At 44.0% G+C, this 25753-nt stretch overlaps 1 long non-coding RNA gene across 1 annotated transcript in view; it reads left to right on the forward strand.

Moving 5' to 3' along the window:
* LOC146802000 (uncharacterized) overlaps positions 1-25753 on the forward strand; it is a 140553-nt gene that overhangs the window by 111816 nt on the left and 2984 nt on the right. Inside the window, exons 2-3 of the long non-coding RNA XR_014967682.1 lie at positions 19360-19418; positions 19513-19737. This is a non-coding gene — a long non-coding RNA (uncharacterized LOC146802000). The remainder of the gene's footprint in view (positions 1-19359; positions 19419-19512; positions 19738-25753) is intronic.

The raw sequence follows: 25753 nt of genomic DNA on the forward strand, positions 1-25753 counted from the left end.
AGCAAGTAGCCCCAAGGAACTGTGGTAGATGTAGTGGCGACGGCGAGTACGCCTATGCCACGATGTATATAGGAAAAATATGTGTTGCATTAGCCATCCCTGGACACGTGTTTCGAGGTAGTTGCCTCTCGTCAGCAGGGAGCAGGTCAGTGTAAGAGGGTGCCGTGTGGACTGCCAAAATGTAGTTAAAACAGGTAAAGTACCTCTCATGGCGCGCAGGTGCAGGTCCAAGGCTCGTCAGCCCGTTGGCTCAAGGGAGCCGTAATAAATGATTCAAAAGTTGGTCGCACTCTGCTCGTCACACCAGCAAGTAGCCCCAAGGAACTGTGGTAGATGTAGTGGCGACGGCGAGTACGCCTATGCCACGATGTATATAGGAAAAATATGTGTTGCATTAGCCATCCCTGGACACGTGTTTCGAGGCAGTTGCCTCTCGTCATCAGGGAGCAGGTCAGTGTAAGGGGTGCCGTGTGGACTGCCAAAATGTAATTAAAAGCAGGTCAAGTACCTCTCCTGGCGCGCAGGTGCAGACCAAGGCTCGTCAGCCCGTTAGCTCCAAGAAGCCGTTTAAATTGTGGAAGAGTAGGTCGCACACCGCTCGTCACACCAGCAAGTTGCCCCAAAGGACTGTGGGAAATGTAGTGGCGACGGCTGGTACGCCTATGCCACGAAATGTAAAAAGAACAGTATGTGTTGCGTTAGCCATCCCTGGACACGTGTTTCGAGGTAGTTGCCTCTCGTCAGCAGGGAGCAGGTCAGTGTAAGGGGTGCCGTGTGGACTGCCAAAATGTAATTAAAAGCAGGTCAAGTACCTCTCCTGGCGCGCAGGTGCAGACCAAGGCTAGTCAGCCCGTTAGCTCCAAGAAGCCGTTTAAATTGTGGAAGAGTAGGTCGCACACCGCTCGTCACACCAGCAAGTTGCCCCAAAGGACTGTGGGAAATGTAGTGGCGACGGCGGGTATGCCTATGCCACGAAATGTAAAAAGAACAGTATGTGTTGCGTTAGCCATCCCTGGACACGTGTTTCGAGGTAGTTGCCTCTCGTCAGCAGGGAGCAGGTCAGTGTAAGGGGTGCCGTGTGGACTGCCAAAATGTAATTAAAAGCAGGTCAAGTACCTCTCCTGGCGCGCAGGTGCAGACCAAGGCTCGTCAGCCCGTTAGCTCCAAGAAGCCGTTTAAATTGTGGAAGAGTAGGTCGCACACCGCTCGTCACACCAGCAAGTTGCCCCAAAGGACTGTGGGAAATGTAGTGGCGACGGCGGGTACGCCTATGCCACGAAATGTAAAAAGAACAGTATGTGTTGCGTTAGCCATCCCTGGACACGTGTTTCGAGGTAGTTGCCTCTCGTCAGCAGGGAGCAGGTCAGTGTAAGGGGTGCCGTGTGGACTGCCAAAATGTAATTAAAAGCAGGTCAAGTACCTCTCCTGGCGCGCAGGTGCAGACCAAGGCTTGTCAGCCCGTTAGCTCCAAGAAGCCGTTTAAATTGTGGAAGAGTAGGTCGCACACCGCTCGTCACACCAGCAAGTTGCCCCAAAGGACTGTGGGAAATGTAGTGGCGACGGCGGGTACGCCTATGCCACGAAATGTAAAAAGAACAGTATGTGTTCAGGGATGGCTAACGCAACACATACTGTTCTTTTTACATTTCGTGGCATAGGCGTACCCGCCGTCGCCACTACATTTCCCACAGTCCTTTGGGGCAACTTGCTGGTGTGACGAGCGGTGTGCGACCTACTCTTCCACAATTTAAACGGCTTCTTGGAGCTAACGGGCTGACGAGCCTTGGTCTGCACCTGCGCGCCAGGAGAGGTACTTGACCTGCTTTTAATTACATTTTGGCAGTCCACACGGCACCCCTTACACTGACCTGCTCCCTGCTGACGAGAGGCAACTACCTCGAAACACGTGTCCAGGGATGGCTAACGCAACACATACTGTTCTTTTTACATTTCGTGGCATAGGCGTACCCGCCGTCGCCACTACATTTCCCACAGTCCTTTGGGGCAACTTGCTGGTGTGACGAGCGGTGTGCGACCTACTCTTCCACAATTTAAACGGCTTCTTGGAGCTAACGGGCTGACGAGCCTTGGTCTGCACCTGCGCGCCAGGAGAGGTACTTGACCTGCTTTTAATTACATTTTGGCAGTCCACACGGCACCCCTTACACTGACCTGCTCCCTGCTGACGAGAGGCAACTACCTCGAAACACGTGTCCAGGGATGGCTAACGCAACACATACTGTTCTTTTTACATTTCGTGGCATAGGCGTACCCGCCGTCGCCACTACATTTCCCACAGTCCTTTTGGGCAACTTGCTGGTGTGACGAGCGGTGTGCGACCTACTCTTCCACAATTTAAACGGCTTCTTGGAGCTAACGGGCTGACGAGCCTTGGTCTGCACCTGCGCGCCAGGAGAGGTACTTGACCTGCTTTTAATTACATTTTGGCAGTCCACACGGCACCCCTTACACTGACCTGCTCCCTGCTGACGAGAGGCAACTACCTCGAAACACGTGTCCAGGGATGGCTAACGCAACACATACTGTTCTTTTTACATTTCGTGGCATAGGCGTACCCGCCGTCGCCACTACATTTCCCACAGTCCTTTGGGGCAACTTGCTGGTGTGATGAGCGGTGTGCGACCTACTCTTCCACAATTTAAACGGCTTCTTGGAGCTAACGGGCTGACGAGCCTTGGTCTGCACCTGCGCGCCAGGAGAGGTACTTGACCTGCTTTTAATTACATTTTGGCAGTCCACTCGGCACCCCTTACACTGACCTGCTCCCTGCTGACGAGAGGCAACTACCTCGAAACACGTGTCCAGGGATGGCTAACGCAACACATACTGTTCTTTTTACATTTCGTGGCATAGGCGTACCCGCCGTCGCCACTACATTTCCCACAGTCCTTTGGGGCAACTTGCTGGTGTGACGAGCGGTGTGCGACCTACTCTTCCACAACGCATTTCAAAACAAGATGGGTATCCCCTTCCTCGGGTGGATGAGCTGATTGAGCGCCTGGGTGAGGCTCGCTACATATCCACCATTGACCTCACCAAAGGCTACTGGCAGATACCTCTCCACCTGAAGGACCAAGAAAAGACGGCTTTCTCTACGTCGGACGGGCTCTTCCACTTTACGGTGCTACCTTTCGGCCTTCATGGCAAACCGGCTAGCTTTCAAAGACTCATGGACACCCTTCTGAAAAACCATCTAGGGTATTTGTCAATCTATTTAGACGACATTGTTGTATTCAGTAAAACCTGGGAAGAACACCAAACCCACCTTTTCGCCATCCTCACAGAGCTAAAGAAAGCTAACCTTCACATAGACGCAAAGAAATTCAAATCTGCCTTTCAAAAAGTCAAATACCTAGGATCCCTATTAGGGGAGGGGATGATTGAACCCCAGGCGAAAAAAGTAAGAGCCATCCAAGACACTTCCTTTCCCAGTACCAGAAAAGAGATAAGGGCTTTTTAAGGTTTGGTCGTCTATTATAGACGATTCATTCCTCATTTTTCGCAAACAGCAGCACCCCTCACTGACTTGCTTAAAAAATCTTCCACAGCTGCTCGAATCAAAAACCCCACAGAACAGGAACTCCAGGCTTTCAGGGCCCTAAAAACAGCACTGACCACTCCTCCTGTACTTCTCACTCCAAACTTCCATAAACAATTCATACTCCAAACGGATGCTTCTGGGGTGGGGACAGGGGCTGTTCTTTCCCAGCTAGATAGCGAGGGTTTAGAACATCCCCTTCTGTATATCAGCAGGAAACTTTTTCCCAGGGAAATGGCCTATCCCACAATAGAGAAGGAGTGTTTGGCACTGAAATGGAGTGGAGAGAACCTTCGTTACTATTTGGAGGAACGCTCTTTTTTGCTTTATACCGACCATGCCCCACTCACCTGGCTCCAAAGGAACAAGATGAATAACGACAGGGTCCTTCGGTGGTTTCTGGCCCTGCAACCATTCCGCTTTGAAGTGTTACATCGCAAGGGCAAGGACCAAGGCAATGCGGACTACCGGTCCCGGTTTCCTCTTTCCCCCAATCAGGGAATCCCAAGGGGGGGCATGTGTCACGAGTCCGATAACGGACTGCGGACTTTGTTGCCCTTCGATTCTGACCCAGTCGTTTCACCCTTTGTGCAGGGAGGACAAGAGCCCTTTAAGGGAATCTCTCAGGTGGAATCCCCGGGGGCGTGGCCCACGACGTCATACCCAAGCGATCTATCGGAGGAGCAGCGGGTGCAAACAAGAGGGCCGTCCTTCTTTCAGGAGACGGAAGCGGGTTTCCCCGGAGCAGGAGAGGTCGTGGCATGGACAGAGAGGAACAGCAGAGGCGAAATAGCAGCGAGAAGAAGCGGAACCGAAGAAGAGACTGAAGCAAGTACTGCTGGGGCGTGCAGAGACGACAAGCCGGGAGGCCAACGGGACTCGTTTCGCCCAGCCCCCCCCCCCCCCTCCGGAGGAGGGTGGCTTAATAAGGTACGGGTGTCGCTACAGGGGCTTACGGGACACGGGAGGGGGAAGGACGTTGTATAGAGGGAGGAGGGAGGTCACGTCGGGGCTCACTCGGTGCCAGTCGAAAGTGACTTCTCCCCTCACTCCCCTTCCCTGAGAGAGAAATGACAGTTTTTCCCTGCGACTCACTCCGGTCTATTTCTTTTGTTGTTTTATCCCCATCCACCCACGCCATTTCCATCAACATTGGGGAGGTGACGTACCGAATATTCAACCCCAAGTCCAGGGGAAGACCGGGGAACCTTTTCCAACCAGGAGTTCGGAACCCTGAAAGACCATAGATTTTGACTTTATTTTTGTGCTCTTGACAAATTGAATTTTGGAATAAAACAAAAATTCCTGAACTTTATCCCTCTCTCTTACAAACTTTCATTGGTTTGGCCAGCCTCCCTCTGGGAAAGATTCTGGGTTGCGACAGACTCACAAACAGTTCGAGCGTCAGCCGAGTGCTGAGGCCACATCCATAGGAACCTTGAGCACAAATCTACTACGAACATTATATATTTATAGTTATCGTCCCTTTGCAAGGGACCGCAGTGATCCAGGTAAACACATGCTAATGGTTTGTCTGAAATCAACAGGGGTGTCTGCGCAGGACGTTTCACTGTGGAGACTTTCATTTGTTGGCATATTTCACATTCCAAAACATAGTTTTTGGTCAGTTTCCGAATGCCAGGCCACCAATATCTTTGCTTTAGTAAAGACACTGTTGCAGGAACACCTGCATGGGCAGAGGCTATCCCTTCATGTGCTGCTAGGATCGGTCCTAATCTACGTTCCATGTTTGGAATCACCCTATCCCCCACTCCAGAGATTCGAGCAAAAGGAACGTTGTTCGCATCAATTACATAAGAGTACTTGAGTGGAAATTTCTTTGGTAACGCTGCACCACTGTCTTTGCTTGAAGCATTGACAGACAACAATATCTCACTGTCTATTTTCGTTTTTGAATGAGTGATCGCAGCTATGGAAGCCGTCTGACCAGCTCCCTTTGCGGCTTCATCAGCCAATGAATTCCCTGCAACGTGAACGCCATCACGTTGATGACTCAGTGTGTGCATCACATGAGCTTTTGGTAGTTCATTTCTCAACTGAACTACTTGTTCCCGAAGCCTTTTATGCTTTATTGTGCCACCTTTTGCATCTTTGAATCCGTTTTGAAGCCAGTTCTGTAAATATTCATTATATGACTAGACACAGTAAAAGGAATCGCACACTATAAGTGTGGGGAATTCGCGATCTGTATTCTCAAGTGCCAGTTTGAATGCTTGTAGTTCAGCTCGCTGAGCCGTACAATCTCCTAGAGATTACGTTTTAGTGACCATTGGTCGGAAGTTACCATCGCGCATGCGACCTTTAATGATTGCACACGCTGCACTGTAAGCTTGCTTACTCCCTGTAGCAGGTTGAGCTGCTCTGTCAGTATAAATTATAAATTTGTACTGATCGAGAGGCAAAATTTCAGTGGGCAGAGGACATTCATGTTCATATTGCAGGAATGCTTGTGTTTTTAAATCATGATCAAAAACATATTCAACATCTGTTGCAGCAAGAGAATGAACCCATTGTATCCATCTAGGATGTAGAGCTTTTGCATTTGGAATGCTTGCTTTCGTAACCGTCTCACGGCCGGTACTGGAGTCACGACAATAATTTGTTTCCCCTGAGCTAGAGCTATTTCTTTTGCTACAGCGGTTTGAACTGCTGTCAGTATCTTTTTCGTTGAAGTGAAGCGCATTTCTGCTTAGGTATATAAATGTGATTTGTATGCTATTGGTATTTTTTCACCCTCATTAAATGTTAAATAGGTGAATCCGCATTGACCCGAAATTATTCGGATCACTAACTTACGTTTATTTACGCGTGTTTGTAAATGATTTGTTGCTAACATGTTAGCTTGAAGTGAACGCAGGATGTCTGTGTGTTCCTGTGTCCAATGTTTTGTTGAAAAATCAGGTTTGATTAATTCATAGAGAGGTTTAACCCTTTCTGCGTAATTTAGAATGTAAGTTCTTCCAAAATTGAGGAAACCCAAGATGGATTGTACGTTTTTCATCGTTTTTGGGGGTTGGAACAGTGCACATTTTTCTAAAAAGTTAGCTGCCAGGCTCTTGCCTTCACTTGAAAGCTCATATCCTAGGAAAAGGACATTGAGATGAGCAATTCTGGATTTTTTAAAGTTGAATTTATAGCCCTCAGAGGCGAAGCCCAGTATAATGGTATTCACCCTACTCAAGTGCCTATCTAGGTCATCGTCTGTCAGATAGATGTCATCGACATATGACAATGCCTTGTTATCATAAATTTGTAGTAACTCTGTTACCCTTGCCGAGAATAACCCCGGGCTGTTTTTGAACCCTTGTGGGAGTCGACAAAATTGATGTTGTGCCCCCATATTGAGAAAGCTGTTAAGTACCTGCTTTCAGGTACGATGTTTTGACAAAAGAAACCATTTGAAACGTCCAATGTGGTTTTATATTATTTACTCACAATGTTATTCATTAATGCTGTACTATGTGCATTTTGCACTGCAAATGTTTTGGAACAATTGTTCAAGTGTTTGTAATCCAAAAATAGACGATATGTATTGTCTGGTTTGGCTATAGGAAACAAAGGATTGTTCATTGAGGAGGTGCATGGTTCAATCACCCCTTGGTATTCAAGTTGATCCAAGATCTCCCTGACCTGTTTTTTAGCTTCTTGCTTTATTGGGTACTGCCTTTGTGCAGTAGGTTGATTTCTTTAGTTGTATTTTGTGGTGAGATGAGTCCTCATCCAATCCTACATGATTTTTGTATAATGCTGGGGCCTGGGCTACTGTTCATTTTCTGGCATAAGTATATTTTAGGTGAATTGGAATATGGTTCGAGAAGGCTGGCATAATGATGTCCTCGCCATGTGGGCACTCCCTGACAAATTTTGGTGGCCAGTCCTGTTCTGCTAGAAGTATATCATAACCCCTTGAAAGTTTCTCTCAAAAGAGTGCTTTCACTTTTCTTTGTATGTCTCCCTCCATTTGAAGTGTTATTTCATATAATATTTGTGGAGTACTAACCCTGGTGTCTACAGTGTGATGTACTCCTTCAAGTCCACTATCTCCAGAAGCTCCTTCAGGTTCTGGTGAGCTATTGTTACTTTTGCTGCACTGTCTAGCATTGTCTGAGTCCATTGTCGGTTCTTGAGCTGTGTTCTCAGTATTCTCAGCATGTCTGATCTGGTACCTTCTTTTTTGTGAATTGAGGTTTTGATTTATTTTTCTGAACATGTTGATCGTCTTTGGACTTCACGCGTGCTTCTTTGTGATCTGACCGTCCTCTTCTTTCTGATGTCTGTGAAGATATCTGAAAGGTACAAGAGGAATGTGTATCAGTATCCTGATACCTGTCAGGTGTTCTTAGAGTATCCCTATTCCTGAAGTTATACCTCCTTTCAGAGGGCTCCTTTTGAGGAGACCTATCTCGGTATTGAGAACGTGTCTCTTTTGGATTTTGTTTATTAGTTTCACACTTCTTTTTAGAAGATGTAGGATTTTGTTTAATAGAGTCCTTCTCAGGACTTTCAGACAGTTTTGGCGTCAATGGTTTTTCACCCAAACTGTCTCTGCCTAATTCTACATAACATTTTTCTATTATTCTGGGTAGTTCATGTTTATGCTCTGTTACATCAAATTCCCTTAAGCGTTGGCGGATCACCACTGATGCTGCCTCCCCTTTAATATTAGACAATATTATTGTTGAGACCGGGTCGAAGTTTTTCATTAATTTCATACCTAAATTCAGAGCAGGCTCTGCCCCGTATTCGATTTGAATTTGTTTCAGGACATCTGGTGTTACTGCAATTGACGGAACACCATGTGTTTTAGTATAGATGGCAGCAAAGACTGTGCCCCAAGTGGTGCAGTCTTCCAGTTGTTGTGTGATCCCCATTGGCAAACAGATTGTTAGGATTCTGTGTTTCTCATAAGGGCTAGTATTTGGAAATACTGCTTCAATTTGAGTAATTTTTGAGCTATCCAGAATGGACTTTGTTTCCGTTTCGTGGGCATTTTACCCATGACTGCGTGTAAAGTCTTTTGAGTAATGTTTAGTGTAAACCCTTGTTGAGGGGTTTGATTTGGAATGTTTATCGGTGATTGGACTGTGAAAGTCCGCATGTCATATTGGACTAATTGTCTGTACATTTTTATTAACTCTTGTAGTTGAGTAAGTAATTCCTCGTCTGACATCTCTTTGATGTCAGCATGAGGTGTGTAGCCGGCTAGAATCGGCCATGTTACTCCTGGTCTACCTAGTGGACCGAGCCTGGTAATGTTTTTGTGATGTTTTAGGGCACCTTTAAACCAGAGCTTATGCTCCTGGTATGTGAGTGGAATTTCAATATCCTCGAAAGGAATATATACCTCAGGTGGTTCATCTGAAATAATTTTGTTACTGGATTTGATTCTGGGAATACAATCCATGAATAGAATACCTCTGTCTGAAAGGATTTGTGTGCCTCTATCACAAAAACTGCTCTATCACCTCTTGGTGTTAGGACGTGTTTTATAAGTTTTAAAGTAATGGCTCTTCTTAAGTTTGGAGGGATGTTTATAACACCCTCATCAGTTTCATTTAAACCTGTAAAATTAAAAGCTGTTACGACTGGGTCAGCCGTAGCTACACTGTTCTCAGTGTTAGTATCCCCGTTCTGGGACATTCTTTTGGAAAAATGTAGAACAAGTTTCAAGGAAACAAAGATAAGGGGCACAATATTTTGGAATCCTGTATCCTTCAACGTTGAACAAACCAAACAGCTAATATATAGGATTTTTGTCCTATTCAGCTTTGGTGGATACTCAACCCTACCCACTCCAAACGTCTTATGGAGTATGTGAGTAAGGATCTCTGAGAAAAGCACGACTGAGTTACTCAGTATCTAGCGTTAAATTAGTGCCTTACCAAACGTTGGGCGCATGTAGTGTAGTTCCTATTTCCCTAATAAGGCTCTGTGCATTGGAATAATATACCCTATAGATTTGGCATAGGACTGAGGTCAGTATGCCCCTATTGAGTACATTAAACTTAATTACTTTGAGCCAGCTAACTCAGAGGCCACTAGAAACTCATTGTAAACAAGAAGCAAGTAGTTTCTGGCAACCGCATAAACATGACAACTTTGTTTCCCTGTAGAATCGGAACACTCTCAGAATCATGGAAACAACAGATAACAGTTTCACTTAGTTAATCGTGCCTACTTAGTTTCTTCAGAGTTACACAGAAAGAATAGACGGGCGTTTCAATAAAAAGGATTTATTGAACAGTCTTGATTCTCGTGTAAGAGATATGAGCTGTTACAATCATAAGACAGTATGCAAGATATATTATGTACAGCTTGAGCAGTAGAAAGAAATAATACTGCGCTAGCATTATCTTTTAGCTATGACACATATATTCATATACATAAATAACATAAGCTAAAAATACGAATACTCATAAGATGCTTCTCTAACTAGTTCTACCCCAGTGTACCTAACCTAAGTGTATTACAATGTAAGAAGTAGGTTATGTATTCCATAGTATGGTAGGCTATAGTATTGTAAGCTATAGTCTAGTATGCCAAGTCTGGTATGCCAAGTCTGGTATGTAAAGTCTGGTATGCCAAGAGTCCCTCTAGGTTCTAGTAAGCTCCATACCTTGAGAATGAGAGAGGTGGGAATCTCTTTCCGGGTCTCGAACTCTAACACCCTGCGAAGGGAGTCAGGACACTGGAAGCTGGATTCTCTGCGAGCAGGGGTGACAGCATCTCTTATCAGTGCGTCAGGCCGGGACACGGGCTCCTCTAAAGCAGAGGTCTCCTCCTACTTGCTTAGGCACAGGAAGGTATATTTATACCTGGTAGGTGCCTTGGAATGTTAGCATTGATGTAAAGTCGGGCAGAGGAAGACATCAGGAATGAACCCATAAGGAATAGCGGTTCATGCATAATAAATGAGTTCTTGGAGAAATCAATAATCCTGTGCTAGGGGAACTCCCAAGAGCTTAAGAGTCTCATTTCTAAGAACTCGTTGTGATGTTGGGGTGGACGGATGTAGGTGACCATGCCTGTATTTGCATAGCATGGCTAATGCCTAAATAAGGACTGGGATCTTATGCCTATAGAAGGGAAATGTGAATTGTGCCTATATAAGGACATGTTTCAGGAAAACCTATATACGGACACCTAAAGCGGAATACAACAGTGGGAAAGGTATGCGCTAACTAGACAATGCATTCATTAGCAAGTGAGGGCCAACCTTGGGGAGAGAGGCGTGCCAAGCACCGTTTCCGGAGAAGGCACTGATTAGTTTCGATCATAGCTCAAAATGATGGCTAATTATAAAATGGTGCTAACTTTACATAGAACAGTGCGCAAGCAATGAGGATAAAAACATTTGAATTTCAACAGACCCTCCTTTTAGCATTCTCTAACTAATTTAATTGGTGGGCAAAGAGGGCATACATTCCTACAGGCAGAGGGACATCAGTACTGAGAACATTCCATATATTCAGTGTCAGGAATGGAGGCTGCAACGAATGAAGTTTCCTCAAAAATACCCTAGGCAGAGACAACATGTAAAAAAGATACCAGCAATCACAGCGAAAAAGGTGAGAATCTTCCAACCCCAGGATGAGAGTATGTTCCAAAACCACCCTGAAAGTGTCCAGGTACCTGTCTCTTGGTGTGTCAGACAAAAGCCTATGCAATTTCTGTATAGCTGCATATACATTGGGGGCGTGATCAGGTATATAAACACAACAGCTGCTGCCAATGATGCGGCAAGCCCGTCCCCGGTCCGCAAGGATGACATCTAACACCATCCGGTTTTGCAAAGTGACTAATCTTGCAGCCTGGAGCTCAGCAGTGATGTTTGTCAGTATCCCAGCGATTGTATTAATAACCCCCTCCAAAACTCTTGTTAACCAACGAAGTTGGAGTTTATTAGCCATGGGGCCCCAAAAGGGTAGTAGACCCTTTATGGCATCCCCACATTGTTGTGCAGTGGTATCTGTCTGGTCTATATCCCCTGTGTCAGCAACTCTTCTGATTCGGGACAAATAGGTACTCCTGTGCTGCAGCTGATGATCTTTATGATAATTGGACAGGGCAACATACACTGGGGGAAGGAGGAAATAGAGATAACATCTGCCTGACCATCCCCTCGGAAGCCAGGCATAAGCTTGGGTTCCACAGACAAAATAAACATTAGAGGGTAGGACCAAAGGCGGACTATCAATCGTCCTCAGTCTGTATGTGAAATTGCATTTGCTCTCCCCCACCTTTACCTCCCCAGTCCCCTGGACACAGAAACCAGCTGTTGTGTTGACCACGGACACCGGCATCGGCTTGTCCCTGGTAACATTGTGATCCTGAAAAGATTGAAAATACTCAGATGTGTTAAACCTTTGGAATCAGCAATTTCCATTTGAAACCAAGTCTCGTTCTGCACTTTTTGGTACGTTTTCATACAAGGCTTTGAGGGAAATGTACCTGACGTCCCTTGTCCCTCCTCTCCATTAGGAGTATACTCATGATGAAAATGTACATACTCTACCACAGTGCGAGAATCAGCAGGTGTCATACCCAGAGTAGAGAATTGGAAGTGATAATGTACCATGCTGAACAATTCAAACCAGCCTTCGCAGCTCCCGATATATGACAATGGCATGGACAACAAATTATCACTTTTATGAGTAACTGAGGGGAGCAATCCACAAACCCAACAATTTGTTATATTGGACACATCATGGGCCTGATGCAACATTTGTATAAACACATTGTCCATGTAAGACTTTCTATGCTCTTCTTTGTGAGGGGCCAAAGTAACAAAAATGTGCTCAGGGGAAACAGGTGTTGTACCCACCAAGAAATGCACAGGATATTTCTCCTCCAGAAACCAGGATATTCCAACAACTGTCATTACTGCAATGAGAACAATCAGTGTACAAATAATTGTACTTTTTCTGGACCAACCCCTTGTCAAACGTGGTGGTGCAAACTAGGGGGAATGCAATAGTAAAGATAAGTGTTCCCAGTGTGGCCGTCAGAGCCTCACTGGTACAAACTCCTGTTGTTCATCAAACGTTGGCGCTCTTGAGCTCCAGCGGTGGAGCTTGCTCAGTCCTAAGCTCTGGATTAATCCCTTGTCAATCAGGATAATGTACCCCCCTTTTCAAGAGAGCACATGCAACTTATCCTGTCCAATGTCATGAACAGTGCACAAATCTCACTTCAACCTAAACTAACTTTGTTTGTACTACAGCAAAGTACACCCTAACTTGCACAGTCCATCTCTGTCTAGTCTGACTTCTCTTTTTGTGCACTATTCCGAAGTCGGGGGTCGCAAATTGTACCTGGCAGCCCCAGGCACAGATGGATCAGCGAAAAGAGCCTCCTGAATATCTCTTATCTCCGGTAGGCCAGCCTCATGCAAAACATCATCATTCTCCTTGTCACTTTGCGTCCATGTGAGGACCACATCACTGAATGGAACAAACCGAGGAACCTGCTCACACTCCTGATCAGCTATTCCTTCTTTGACCCACTGATCATAGGGCAGCAGAAGAGGCACCGTCTTAGAATTGGAGGCATGAATCCAGTTCTTTGGCCCAGAAACTTTCACGGCGGTGCGGGTCGCCAGCAAAACCTGCAGTGCCCCCTTCTAACGGTGCTCCAGACTTTTCTCCCGCTGGAAAGTTTTAGCCAAAGTGAAGTCCTCAGGCCGTATGTCGTGTCCGGGTCTCTCTGGTGTGGACGGTAGGGACTCGCGGTCCTGTTGATGAATAAAACACAAATTGTAATATATCTCATAAAGATAGTTTGTTGACATTGGGTATTCAATGTCTGAAAACCGAAGAGGTTGCGGGATGCCCCAGACATTTGCAGGGCGCCCAAACACGACCTCATATGGTGACAATCCTGTCCTAGAATGTGCTGTTGACCTTGTTGACAAAAGAGCTAATGGTAAAGCATCAAGCCACTGCAACCCTGCTGTCTCCTGAAGTTTTAGCTTGAGAATACCGTTGAACGTAGTCCCGCCGACTGGGGGTGATTTGCTGCATGGAACTTCTGTTTTATGCGCAAACCATCACAAATCAGCTGAATGACCCTGGCATTAAAGTGACTTCCGTTATGATTCCAAATCAAACGGGGCAAGCTGAAACAAGGAAAGGACTCATTCAGGAGTACCTTTGCAGTCATAACGGCTTTATTGTCCTTAGTGGGATACACCAACCCATTTACTGAATACACAGACAACCACTAACAAGTACTTCAGATTATTACACCTGTCCAGTTCAATAAAGTCTATCTGGAGGACCTCAAAGGGGAAAGTAGGTGGTGCAAAGTTACCAGGTGGTGTAGGGATACCCTCTCCAGGATTGTGCATCATGCACACCATACAGTGTTTCACCATACAGTGTTTGGGGAGAGGAGTTGGCCTAACGGCTAGGACGGTCGACCTCGAATCTGGGGAACTGGACTCGAGTCTCGGCAATGACGCTAAACATCCTGTAATTCTGGGAAAATCACTTAATCTCCCCATGCCTAACAAAAATGAATGTGTCCTCATGTAATGCAACTGGTGCTATGTAAAGCGCTCTGATACCCGATTTGGGTCAAGTTCGAGCTATATAAAACTCTGTAAAATAAAAACTAAAAACTAAATGTGCAGCAGTTTTTGGAAAATTGTCATTTTGCCATACAGGGTCTAACAACTTGCAAATACCCTTAGCACTGATATTGGCTGGGCCATGGGCCATTGTGACCACAGGAAGAACATATGCATCTGGTAACATCCATCTCTGCTTCCCTGACTTATCAGTCCAACACCCCTCATCATTCAAACGTGCTGTACTTTCCTGCCACATTCCTATTTCTTCTATCGTAGCCTCACTCTATATCTCCTTCACATTCTCAAGTGTGTCCTCAAACATGGTGACTTCAGGCACCCACCTAGCGGGACCTGCTACAAACACTTTCTTCATTTTCGTTTGTGCTGTTTCCTTAGCTGTCTGGTTAGCAAAAGCATTTCCCCTACCTACATCATCAGTAATTTTCCTGTGGGCGCTACGCTTCAATTTTGTCAACTTCTTAGGGAGTGTCAAAGCAGACAAAAGCCTCATTATAAGGTGACTGTGCTGTATTCTGGAGCCATGGGAAGTAAGGAACCCTCTCTCAGCCCAGAGTCGCCCAAAATTGTGCGCGACTCCGAAGGCATACTGATTGTCGGTATAAATATTGACAACCAGTCCCTTGCTTAATTCACAAGCTCAAATAAGGGTGGCTAGCACAGCTGCCTGGGCTGACTGATAAGGGACGCGTGATGTCTCTACGACTGTACGCAGTGTGGTGTTAGCATATGCAGCATATGCCCGATTCGTCGGAATAAAGGTGAGATTATAGTTCTAACAAGCTACATGTCCCTTAACAGTGAGGCCCATGATTAAAGAGGGTTATTGACATTACGCTGGGCAGATATGAGTCCAGCGAGCATTGGTGGAACATTAGCGTTGGCGAGGAGCGATAGAATGGGCGGGCCCTTTGAGCTATTATTGTGGTTACTAAAAGTTATGGAATGGGAAGATACGAGCAATAACCACTTTGTGCGGTACCCCAATCCATTGGTTTAGAAACTATTTCGAACAAGAGACCCTTAACAGTGAGGCCTGGGATTAAAGAAGGTTATTGATATTACGCTGGGAAGATATGAGGGTCTGTAACGTTTAACGAGTATTAGTGGAACATTAGCGTTGACGAGGGCGACAGAATGGGTAGACCATTTGAGCTAATATTGGAGTTACTAAAAGTTATGAAATGGGAAGATATGAGTAATAACCCTTTTTGTGGTACCCCAATCTATTGATTTAGAAAATATCTAAACTACTAAACATATATGTGTGTGTCTATGACTATATGACTATATGACTATATTAGTGAGCGTTGACGAGGGCGACAGAATGGGTAGACCATTTGAGCTTAATATTGGAGTTACTAAAAGTTATGGAATGGAAAGATATGAGTAATAACCCTTTTTGTGGTACCCCAATCTATTGATTTAGAAAATATCTAAACTACTAAACATATATGTGTGTGTCTATGACTATATTATGTACAGAAGTGTTATAGAGAGACGACAATAGAGATACGACCAAGAGATTAGGTTAAAGAGAATAAGCTTTATGTTACTAGGAGCGGTACATAATAAATAGCAATATATATATATATATATATATATATATATTTATTTCTTACAGCCACAAACAAGGTACCTGACTGTGAGATAAATCGACATTCGCCAGTGGAACCTTTTTTAATAAATAATAACTGGTTTACCATCAATATATTGCTGGATTGACACAGCGATTTGGATTGAGCCTTAGGTAAGATGGTCCTTAGTAAATACTTTTAAACAGAATGTGAAGGTGTTAAACTTTATAGATTACAATTAATTAAAAGCAATTAAATATATCTCTTTAGATCGAACAAGAATGCTAGACCTATGAAGTTGACTAAGCAACAAACAGGTTGCCACTTAGAGACTTCAAAGTTAAAAGATGTTTACATTCAGTCAGAATTCTAAATATGATGATAGAATAGGATGTAATAGAAGTGACATATGTCCTCTAATATTTTTAGAAATTCAAGAAGATCATCCCTAAACCCTTGATTATTATTGGGAAGCGTTACAAAACCAGCTTCCGAGTGCAGTTTTGCACTGGTGAGTGTAAACTATAAGTGAACTAAAAGAATGTGTGTGAGTATGGTTAAATGAGTGGATTATGTTCCGTCTTTTTGACAGTGGGGGTTGATGCACTTATAAATTGTGTAAAAGATTTGGTCGTATATATATATATTGATAAAGAAGTTTGATAAGCTTGAATAGAAGATGTATGATAGAGATGTCCAATAGGTTTGATATAAATTTAAAAGAATTATTATGATGTATTATAGTATAGAATTGATTCAAATGTATCTACATGTTGATATATATGTTGGTCTATTTGTTTATTGTTTTATTTATAGGTCCGATATGTAACAGATCTTTGGTTTTAATTATATCATATAAGGAGAAAAAACTCATTGTCCTGAAGAAGGTGGTTTAAATATAAATACACCACTGAAACGCGTCAACGCCTTACTAAGTGATGTTAAATTGGGCAGGAGTCAGCATCAAATTATAGACAGGAAATCTACATTCGTGCTTTATGCTGTCTATGAATTAAGCCTAATTAACATAGGAATGACATAGTGTATTGTCTTTTTATTTTTCTCGTTGACTATGTCTTTGGTTTTTAACTGTTTTTAATGTTATTAAGTATTTTTGTATTATGAATACATCTGTGAAATTTATTGAAACTCATTGATTTAATAAATCAGAAGAATGAATTTACTAAACTTACCATTTATAAGTTTGCGTGCATTTAGAATTTATGTGGATGAATGATGAGAAGAGTGTGAGCAATTGAATTTGCTTTTCATCCAAAGGAAATCCGTTTTTTAACCTTATGGTTTTGGGTGCTGCATTCCTTTGGATATAAGAGCCCCCTCTCCTTGAGTTTCAAGGTTTTTAGTACAGCCCTTTGGCTGGAGAGTCACAGCATAGACGGACCGTTATTGAGCGGCCATTTAAGTAAATTGTAATATATTATCTGATGGATCCATTTAAAACTTTTGGATTTACGGAGGATCAATTTAATAAGATAATAGGTACCTCCTCTAAAATTAATAGTAAGATTATGGTAGTGACAGGAAATAATGATAAATGGGGAAAGGCACTGAATCTAAAAAAGAAATTAGTGCGAACGGAACTACATGCAGAATTCCTCCTCGAATACGTCAAAGCAGGGGTAATCCCAATTCGACTACAAGTCCGTAATGAACCAGGGCTGGTCGAAGAAAATAAAAAAAATTAGAACTATGGACACACATTGCCAATCGATGTAGTAGAGATTGGATTTTATTGGTAATAGAAACCAAACAAGAAATGGTGATTGTAGAGAGACAAGAATTAGAGACATTAGAACAGGTACTTAGAAATATGTCAGCGGTCGAGGATGCTAAAAAAAGATTAGAGGAATTAAATCATGAAGTTGATGGGCATAGAGAATATCTAATTTTAAAAAAAACAATCAAACTGCAAAAGGATATCAATAAATTTAATCTAGAAATAGTGTATCCATATACCCATAAAGATAACTTCCAACAACCAAGACAACAAAGGTTAGAGAGAACATACGAACAAATGCCCATATATTCACGAGGAGGGAGGAAAGGAGTTACCTTTTCAGATACATCGGGATCAAGTAGTGAGGATGAAGCTCACCCTGATAGTGAAAATGCAGGACCATCTTACAGTGGGCCGTACAATGATTTTTTAGACCAGCACCCAAGGAGGGGACAAAGAGCAAATCCACATCCAAATCAGAATCAGGGCAGAGGCCAATACCAACGTCCTCAACCCCAGGAGTACCTCAATACAAGGAACAAGAAATACTGGAGGTAGAGGAGACTGGAGGTAACAAATTCCCTATAATTAATCTTTCCACACATATATTGACCAAAATGGAGATAGAAGTTTTAGAGAAGAGACTCACTTTTTCCCCCACAGCTAGGGTGAATAAATTCACCTTAGAAAAGGATCTAAAAGCCTTTTTTCATAAAGTGAGATTAGCGAGATTTTTCGAGGGGAAAGAATATATTGGCCCAGAAAATGTGTCAGGGTTGAAAGAGAAATCGACATTCACCTCAGCGATTTCCCAAGTCTGCAAAAATGTAGAGATATTTGAACATTTGGTAGATAGTAAGGTTAGAAAAATCATTAGAGAAGCAGATATGAATAATATGGCCTATGAACAAAGAATCGCAATGGCAACATTGAAGAATGATCTAAGTTTGACAATGAAACCTGCAGATAAGGGTGGAGGACTGGGTGTTCTAGACACGGAGGATTACAATAGAAGAATGTTAACTCGATTGGAAATAAAGGAAAACTATGTGAGAGTCCCGCATATTAAGTTAGAGAAACTTGAAAATGAGGTAAATACAACTATCTGTAAAGCATTAGAAAATAGTTGGATATGTGAGGGTGAATTTAAATTTTTAAATAATCAGAATGCTATTACCCCAGCAATATATGGCCTTCCGAAAATTCACAAGGATATATCAAATCCACCTATGAGGCCTATTGTGAGTTGCATAGGATCAAGGTTGGAACCCCTTAGTCAATATGTTGACACTTTTTTGAAGCCGTTGTCAAGATTCGTTTTATTTCCTGCAGGAACGTCAAGGACATGAAGCACTATCCACTACCTCCCCCAACCATCCATCGCACCCAACGACAGTCAAAATGCCAAAGGGTGGTTTGGGGAAGAAGGGAAACACAACAAGGGATATAGGATGTTCCTTCGCTGGAATATTCGGTAGCTCAGGACCCGTCGGGATAAAAAATAAGGCTAGAGACAAAATAAACAGAAAACAGATCAGATATATAACAGTGCACCGAGTACTCTGTATCTTCCTAATGTGGCTCTTTCCTATGAGCTAGCTTCTTACCTCAAGCTAAAAGCTTGCTTTCTCTTATTCCCTTCTACTAAGGTTGAGTCTCAGGGTTCTAATAGTACTCTGGAACACAATATTACGGCAAAACTAAGTTTCTAGTCAAATGCGAAGGGAAAATCTCTAGAAATATATATATATATATATATATATACTGGGACCCACCTTAATGAGTGTCTTGCTGATGTCTGTAGATTTTTATTATGCAAACTAAAAGGTGAAACCTTAACTTCAGGTTTGTGCTTCTTTTTCTTGTCTTTCAGAAATGTAGTAAGAAACAAAAGAAAAGGAGGACGGATTCCGCAGTCGCAGAACAACACAGGTAAGTAAATATTAAATAAAACATAAGTAATGTGAATAAGAACAGCGCCAAGGCACTGGTACCGTAATCCTTCTTTTCTGTGTCTTCTTGGCAGTCCCCCTTGTAGGTCACAACGATTCCCCTTCGAATGGTAGCTCCTCGGTCCAGGAAGGCTACCAACAGAGAGTCCCCGAAGAGAAACAACAGGAGCCGGGGGGAATCCCAACGATGGACAGACCGTTAACGAAGATGCCAAAACCACGAGGCACCCGACGAAACGAACATGCTACCCAGAGCCGAAGCCTCGACGCCGACGGGAGCTCCAGGAGTCAGAGTTCAGGTAAGTAATCCACGGAAGTTTGTTATTCGAGACACTGAAGCGCTGGGGCAGGAAGAGCGCGAAGCGTCTTGCCGCTACGGGAGGTCGGATTTAAACATACGCCCGACCTCCGCGCAGGCGCTCTATGTCAGCCGCCATTTTGGTAGTTCTTTGTCGATCGTGCCGGGCTAAGTGGTAGTCCTGACAGCCGTTAGTTCAAAAAGAAAGATCATATGTACGAGACTCGGCCCATATAATCTCTATGATCGAGGGAATCACGTTTAATGATCGGATGCATATATTGGTGACCCTCGACATAGAGGCTTTATATACAAATATACCTCAAGGAGATACTATCAAAGTCATTAGAGAGACATTAAGTGATGATGACTTAAGGGGTGCTAATAAAGAATTTGTGATGGAATTAGGCCTGGGCTAAATTTCCGTTCCGCTCGCGGAAATTGCGATAATTTGACATTTTCGCGTTCCGCGGAGAGCGCGAAAATATCAAAATTTCCACATTCCACAGCTTAGCGATAATTTGTTTCTTGCTCGCGCTGTAAAATAATACATTCTCGCGCGCGCGCGATCGCCTTACCTGAATCCCCGCGTTCGCCGACAAGTTTTCCCGATCCGGTCGCGTTCTCCACGAGATGTTGGCTTGTTGGTAGCCATTTGCGCTGTCTCGCGTCAGTTCGCGCTCGCAGTAATGTCATTGGTCGCGCGATCACGTCTTTCTTCTCGCGATCATGCACCGCGAGAAGAGTGAAAACAAGATGGCCGCGCCCGCGAGCAACCGCATGGGTAAGTTGGCGAGCCGCGACCACGCAGAAAATACCCCGAACGGGCGGGAAAAAAACTTCCGCATCTTCGCGATATTTCCACGTGTTTGCGGAGATTTTAAACATTTTCGCGATAATTCGCGAAAGTCACTTTCGCAAATTCCGCCCACCCCTAGATGGAATGCATCACCCTAGTGTTCAAAAATAACATGTTCCTGCTCTTGGAAGATCTTTATCTTCAGTGTAAAGGGACCAGCATGGGAGCAACCTGTGCTCCCAGCCTGGCATGTTTGTATGTTGGGAATTTTGAGGAGAAACATGTATTCAATAAAGCGGCGCCCTTCTTTGAGAACATCTTGATGTGGCGTTGCTTCATTGATGATACCTTTTTTATCTGGGAGGGGAAGGAGTCGATCTTCCAACAGTTTTTGGAATGGTTGAACTTGGGTGACCCCAACCTAAGGTTCACTGCGTTGTATAACAACTACGTGGTGAACTTTTTGGATATTACTATTAAGAATGTAGAGAGAGCCCTTGCGATAGAGCTATTTACAAAACCTACAGACAAGAATATGTTACTCCATTATAAGAGTTATCATCCCCAATCGCAAAGAGATAACATACCATTTGGACAGTTTCTTAGATTGCGAAGAAACTGTTCAAACATTGAGGATTTTTACAGGCATTCTGAAAACCTAAAGAAGAAGTTGTCTGATAGAGTTTACCCTAAGAAACTTATTAAACATTCATTCAAACGTGCCCGTTTTTATAATAGGGAGAGCATGTTAAAAACAGATGAAAGTGAGAAACAAAAGAGAAAGGAAGCCACTAAAAACAAGTTAGTATTTGTGTGTCAGTTCTCAAACATAACTAACAGGTTGAAAAATGCTATTAATTCGAGTTGGAACATCTTGAATGAGGGTGAAGATGTTAAATTACCAAGACCCCTATTTGCGTTGAAACGTAACGACAATATATGCAAAAACATAGTACAAACATATAGAGATCCGAGCGTTATGAGACAAATCACCCTAAATGGGAGCATAGCCTTAGGAAACAACAAATGCAGCAACTGCTCAATATGTAACAACTGTATAGTGGCAAAAAGCTTTACCCACAATGGCTATATTATCAAATCAAAGAGTCTAAATAATTGCAGGAGCAGCAATGTGGTGTACATTTTACGCTGTCCTTGTGGTTTAGCCTACGTTGGTGAGACAGGCCGTGAATTAAGACTCTGACTGTTAGAACACAGATCGGCCCTAAAAACTGGTAAACATAATGCTCCGTTAGTTGAACATTATAGGGATTTGAAACATGGACACTCTGAGTTTGAATGCTTTATAGCTGAAAAAGTAAAACAGTAGGGAGAAGAGGTGGTAACTCAGAAAAAAAGAGAAAGAACAGAGAACAGTGGTATATTTCAACATTAGACACGATAGAGAGAGGATTAAACACCAAGGAAGACTGGATGCGAATTGTAGCCAATAAATAAGACATTGTGAATATATAGTGAAGAGGCTAAATACCGGCATAAGAAAGTCTTGATTTGTTGATAAAATTAGATAAGGGTAAATGTCATGAAATATAATTAGGGAGATAGTGCTCCATACTTTTAATATAATTGTTTTAACACCTATATTAATAATAGGAAATGAGAATTTTTGAAATATATACAAAAATAAATCGCTTATAAATTAGATTGACATACTGATATTAACATTTAGGATATAATTGTATGTCTCTTTGATAATATTAATCTAGATGTGAAGCACGGTAACTTGGCATCAATTTATACATGTACTGGCAATATAAGGAGAAGCAATTGGGTACATCTTTGTGAGTGTCGTAATATATGAAAAATATTCAAAAAGATATGAAGGGTTTCTTTTCAGTTTTAAATACACTTGTAAATAAACATGTTGATATCGGAGTGATTAATGATATTATAAATCGGAAATAATGGCTCATTGGTCATACAAGGACAAATAAAACGAGTTAGAGAAAATGGATGTTATTCATAAATCTATATTTTTCAAAATAGCTGAATGATCAGCATTAGGGCAACTGATAAATAATATCGCAAGTGGTCAGGATGAATGTAATATCCGTCCATATAGAATGTGAAGCTACGGATATACTGATTCCAATAAAGCTTCGTTAAGATCCTTGTTTCGTTTTTTGACAAAAAATAAAAAAAACAAGTCCGTTCTCGATTCTTCAAAGCTACACGTCATCATAGTGAGACGCGTTAGCTACGTTACCTAAGTCCCGCATACATGGACGAAACAAGCTTAAATAGAGGTTAAGCGTATACGATAATCGATTGTGGATGTGATGAGTACCAGCGGGATGCCCGATTCGTCGGAATAAAGGTGAGATTATAGTTCTAACAAGCTACATGTCCCTTAACAGTGAGGCCCGTGATTAAAGAGGGTTATTGACATTACGCTGGGAAGATATGAGTCTAGCGAGCATTAGTGGAACATTAGCGTTGGCGAGGAGCAATAGAATGGGCGGGCCCTTTGAGCTATTATTGGGGTTACTAAAAGTAATGCAATGGGAAGATACGAGCAATAACCACTTTGTGCTGTACCCCAATGCATTGGTTTAGAAAATATTTCGAACAAGAGACATGTCCCTTAACAGTGAGGCCTGGGATTAAAGAAGGTTATTGATATTACGCTGGGAAGATATGAGGGTCTGTAACGTTTAACGAGTATTGGTGGAACATTAGCGTTGACGAGGGCGACAGAATGGGTAGACCATTTGAGCTAATATTGGAGTTACTAAAAGTTATGGAATGGGAAGGTATGAGTAATAACCCTTTTTGTGGTACCCCAATCTATTGATTTAGAAAATATCTAAACTACTAAACATATATGTGTGCGTCTGACTACGGTGCACATGCATCAAAATTTGGAAAAGCGATTCCTTATTAGCGAGAAATAAGGAATCGTTATTAAGGAATCGCATTTCTGAATGCATCAACAGATTCGTTAAAAAATAGCGTTTTCTTAAAAATCGCTATTATTTACTGAATCCACCATAGAGAGTAGAGCAAACACCGATTAGCAAAAAGCGATTTCGGTATTACCGAAATCGGCATTAGCGATTTCGGTATTAGCGAAATCGGTAATAGCGAAATCGGTAATAGCGAATTCGCAAAAAACGGGTCGCTCTGAGAACGGGCTTATAACATTACTACCAGGAAGTACAGCTGCCCCACCCTCATTCACTCGCCTGAGGAGCTCACAGGAGGAGAAACAGGACACAGGCTGAGGCTACAGAATCCTCACTGACAACACTTCCACCCTACCCTCACCAGGATGGACAAGGATGCACCAGGCACTGCTGAAACAGCCAGGAAGAGGAAGAGAAAGTTCTCTGACCGGGAACTGGAGCACCTGATCGAGGGGGTGAGCAGCAAGCATGATAAGCTGTTCGGAAAGCTGTCTCTCAAGGTGCCAGAGGCGGAGAAAAGACGCATATGGCTGCACATCAGGGAGAGGGTCAATGCCGTGGGAGTGACGCCCCGCAGCATCGATGAACTAAAGAAGAGGTGGTACGACCTCAGGAAGAGGGCCAAGGAGAGGATCGCAGAAAGGGTCAGGGAGGCAGCTGGCACAGGAGGGGGGCCATCCACAGTGCCTGCAAACACTGCCCTTGAGGAGCTAGTCGAGGGGACCATCGAGCCAGAGGCGGTCGTGGGAGTCACGCAGATGGACACCTCCGGCGCAGCCACAACTGAACAAGGTAGAATGCATGCCTGCGCTCATACTCTGCATATCGTATACCCATTCCCATTCCCCCAGCTCGATCACAGTGTGCAGGCAGAGGTGCACCACACATATTCCCTCATATCAGTAGTGCATCATGGGAGTCGTAGTCAAGTCAGCCAGGTGTGCAAGTATAGTCATAAATGCAAAAATAATTCCGATCAGCAGTAGAAGCACAACATAGACTCAAACAATGTAATTAATAGAGGGACATGTATGAAAAATTACTAACAGATGTAGTCATAATCCAACTAACCATGCACTGTTTCACACACAGATGCATCTCCTGGCGATTCAGATGATAGCGGCCGCCTCATCATCTCGGAGACACCAGCTGATTCTGATGGCGACACTCCGCAGGAGGCTCAATCCCCACCTCCACCAGCAACTATACCACCACCACCACCACCACCCCCCCCACCACCACCACCACCTGCTGCGCCAACTGCAACCAAACCGCAAAGACGCAGGGCACAAGTCCCCCCCCATGCAGGTGATGGATGCATGCCCGAGTCCTGCAACACCAACTGGGCCAAGTCCGACAGTTGTCACACCGCCAGCACCACCACCAGCACGTGGCCGACTCACGCGGCGGCGCAGGTCCCTGCGCAGTACTTCTGATGTAGACGACCAGGCAAGCTCCCCATATGGTGGCATCGAGGCACAGATGCTGCATGTCCAGCGCCTGCAGGGGAGACACATGGCGACCATTAGCCTACACATGTCGCGCCTTGCAAAGCAAATGTGTACCCTGACAGACGCAGTGCGGGACATGACCACAGTTGTGTCAGAGGGGAATGGAAAACTGAGTGAGGACCTCCAGGAACTCACCCGTGCCATCAGAGCAGGGCATCACAGTGAGCGACGGAGGCACAGACAGAACTTGCTCCGTTCCACTGCATCAACCAAGGCCATCACTAGGCTGTGCAACAGCACTGCTGTATTGTCCCGACGCTCCGTGTCACTGCAAGTGGACCTGGGCCATTATTGTGGTGACGTGGCAAAGGCCTTAGGCCAGGTGACCCCTTGTAGTAAGTAGATTATATTGTATTGGTAATGTGTAGTGTTACTTTATGGAATGTAACTAGGTGAGCAGTAGGTAGAATGTTACTGGGGATCTAGCATACTACACCCCTGCAGTGGAACACTTGCAGAGCAGAACTTTCAGTGGCAGCACCTTGGGAGGGGAGGACGGCAGTGAGGCTGCCTCAAGTGTCAGCAGCGTATCCGTGGTGGAGACCAGCACCAGGAGGCGCAGTTTGCGCTGCTCCACAGCCACAGGGACAGGCCGTGGTGAGGTGGAGGAGACAGGTGATAGGAGGCTGGGCGTTCATGGCAAGTGCCACTAGTCATACAGTACGGCATCCCTGACCATGGTGGGGTAACCATGGCCCTGTCCAATTGTACTATTGCACACCCGTGACTACAACGGGGGAACTGTAATTCACATTTATGTGTGACCGCACATACATCAGT

Source organism: Triturus cristatus, chromosome 8 (assembly GCF_964204655.1).
Source record: "Triturus cristatus chromosome 8, aTriCri1.1, whole genome shotgun sequence".
Taxonomy (NCBI): domain Eukaryota; kingdom Metazoa; phylum Chordata; class Amphibia; order Caudata; family Salamandridae; genus Triturus; species Triturus cristatus.